Source organism: Mus musculus, chromosome 3 (genome assembly GCF_000001635.26).
Source record: "Mus musculus strain C57BL/6J chromosome 3, GRCm38.p6 C57BL/6J".
NCBI lineage: Eukaryota > Metazoa > Chordata > Mammalia > Rodentia > Muridae > Mus > Mus musculus.
Genome location: NC_000069.6, coordinates 59,974,487 through 59,978,065, shown reverse-complemented (window position 1 = coordinate 59,978,065; position 3,579 = coordinate 59,974,487).

Sequence of the window (3,579 nt, the reverse complement as noted above, 5' to 3'; positions counted from 1 at the left end):
TGTTTGTTTCTGGCTTTATCATATTTTATATTAGTTGATTAAATTAGACATATTCCTTTGAGGTATCTCCTATGAAGTCACTGACAGATCCTCTTGGTAATCCAAATCTCTCTATCTGTTATTTAATATCTTTCATTCCTTCCTCTGTCAGAATTCCAGTAGGGGAAAAGGTAGAATCATCATCAGCATGTTTATCATAATCAGGTGCAGATTAGATATGACTCATGACCAGGAAGTATAAAAAATATATATTAGGTGTACTGGCTAGTTTTGTGTCAACTTGATACAGCTGGAGTTATCACAGAAAAAGGAGCATCAGTTGAGGAAATGCCTCCATGAGATCCAACTGTAAGGCATTTTCTCAATTAGTGACAAAGGGAGAAAGGCCCCTTGTGGGTGGGACCATCCCTGCGCTGGTAGTCTTGGGTTCTATAAGAGAGCAGGCTGAGCAAGGCAGTGGAGGCAAGCCAGTAAAGAACATCCCTCCATTGCCTCTGCATCAGCTCCTGCTTCCTGACCTCCTTGAGTTCCAGTCCTGACTTCCTTTGGTGATGAACAGCAGTATGGAAGTGTAAGCCGAATAAACCCTTTCCTCCCCAATTTGCTTCTTGGTTATGATGTTTGTTCAGGAATAGAGACCCTGACTAAGACATTTGGGAAACTGAGATTGGAATTTATAAGCACACCTAATTTAGGTGGCCCTTTATTCCACTTGCACCACCAATTCAGAGTTCCTCTTCCATTCCTTATTTTCCTTTGATTTGAGTTGTGGAAATAGACTGATGTGAGTGCCATACCAGTTCTGTCTTGTTCTTCTACATTTTGTGTGTGTGTGTGTGTAAGTCAACTGTTCCAATCTTGTGCAACTGATTCCTCAGGGTGTGGCCATGCTCACTGGCACTTCTAACAAACAGCTATGATAACACCTGTGAGAAATTCACAAGATAGAGCCTATTATCATTCATTGTAGAGGGTCCAAAATGTTCAGAGTTCATTATTAACACATTGACAGTACATCAGGATTCTGGTGCATGCTTGAAGTCCCTCCACTCCCCTAGTATGTATAAATAGTTATTTCTGGGGATAGAGAATTTTCTTAGTTGGTGTTGCTTCCCATCTCTCTTTACCATGCTCCAGTAAATAACCAACATTAAGCTAATTGGCTCAACAAGTTAGACTTTGATGGAATCATCTCATTGATATATTGTAAGTGTCCTATCTGGAGTAAAGAGTTGCTTGTTCAAAACCCTACAGACTTAGAAAACTATCAAACGTTCACTATGGTAAATCCATGCTGTAGGTAAAGTGCTTGAGTAGAATCATTAGGACCTAAGTTTAGATCCTCAGTAAACATTTAAACTCAAAAAGTAATGGCATGTTGGTAACCATATCACTGATGAGACAGAGACAGGCATATGTCTGTGGCTTCATGGACAGTCAGTCAAGCCTAGATGGAAAAACCCAGGCATACTGAGAGATCCTCTCTCAAAAACTAAGGGAGAGAAGACAGAAAAATTCAACATATTAGCTGCCTGCCTGCATAGTCAAATATATATATATGTATGTATGTATAGATAGATAGATAGATAGATAGATAGATAGATAGATAGTACTTGTATTTGGCTGAGGGGGCTTAATTTTGCCCAGTGTTTAAGAAGGCACTTGTGTAGCACTTTTCAGGAATCTTGGAACAAGTTTATACTATTTTGAAGAAAGGCAGAGGAAAGAGAAGTGTTGGATTCTGATTGCCCTGTCCCTACCCAATCTCTTTACATTACCTGGAGGAACATTTACAACTTGTCACTTAGTGAGAACTGGGACACACTATTCTGTGTTATGAGAGGCCAGAACAAGTAGTGGGGTTTTCTCATTTGTCATTGGATTCAATCATCTTCCATTTTCCAGTGTCCTCCTTTGGTTTTTCTTAGGTCATTTCATCTTTATACCCTTCCATGCAGGAACTCAGCCCCGTTTCCCATAGCTCTATTTGCATTCAAGATATGTAATGCTATTGCCCTCAAAACACTTGATTTATTCTCTGATTCATCAATATAGAGGTTGTAGATTCCAAAGAGAAGTGGTGTAAAGCTATACCTGGCATAGCAGAGGGTATCTAATTGAGAGGAAAAGTTATAGATTAGGAAACCATGAAGATAGAAGGGTCCCTGGCACAACTGGTGGATAATGTATAAAAACATTCTTTTCCAAGACAACAATATACCCAAGCCTTCAGAGATCCCTGTTTCAGTAGGGACAAGATAAGAGTCAGGGTAATGGAGACACTGTCTAAAGTAGATAACTGGACTCCAGTTTAGAGCATGTAGTGGAACTAGATGCTACACTTGCCTTAGTTATGGGAAGTATGAACCAGGGAGAAGAAACAACAACAACAAAAACCCATACAATTTGACTCCAGGACCACAGTGTGTGACCCTTTTTATTCCACTGTGTAGGAGTGGGTGGTTTGTACTATACCTAATGTATTCTTCCGTGTGTCTAGAGAATTTCCTGAAACTGCATTCTTCACTAATATCTGTCAGATAATGCTAAGTTTTGGGAAACACAGAGGCCTGCAACAGGGTCATAATCTTCACAGAGCTTGAAAAGAGTCCAGCTACCTCTCAACCCATGCCAGGATCTCCTCACAGCTATAGAAATCTTAGCTATGATTTGTTTTCCAGAGCTAGTGATAGAAACCAGGGCCTCTGATATGTCAAGCAAACTCTTGACCTCTGAATCCCATCCCTGCCATATAGTTAGTGTTTATGCTATTCCTATCACCCCAGAACCTTCTCTCACAACTCAGATATCACATAACTCAAGCAGTCCATGGTAAGTTGAGATGCAGGGCGAATGAGAACTTTGTTGGTAAAGTCTTAGGGCAGGACACTCATACCTCTTTATTAAAGCCTCTTAGGGAGTGCGAGGCCAAGCCTGTTGTAGCCATGTGAGTTCCAGATAAACAGTTAAAACCAAGCCTGCCCTGGAATACAAGCACCCTGTGAACTCTTCTACCTACAGAACTTCTCCTCTCTCTCACTCATAGCCATCTGCCTTTGAATTTCAGACACTCCTCAAATCAAACTAAATGAAAGTTCTGAATGATTCTCATGACTCTACTTGAGGAAACTTCAGGGTAGATTTAAGTATTGCTCCATTAATAGAATGGCTCAAGAAACAGAGAGGAAGCCTAGAAACTCTCCATTTATACTAGCAAGCCTACCATGTAATAACTATGCTTAGCTGTGTCACAGGGCAAAGGTCCAAGAGCTAAGCATGAGGTTAGTGATAAAACATAGAGGGGACCCTTCCATTGGGTCTTTGCCATCCATGCTGAACAAGGACTCTGCCCTTTCCTACCTTTCTTCCCTGGATGATAACTGGTATACTGGTATTCAGTTTGCAGTGCTGCTTGGCTGAAAAGTGACTATAAAGCCCTGTTCATGGTCTTCAGGAGAGTTCCTCACTTACCATTAGAATCAAAGCCCATCATGACATCATCTCCAGTCTGCTATTCTCCTTTCCCCTGGTAGAGATGAAGTGTATGAACATGGTACTAAAGTTTGGGGTGAATGAGTC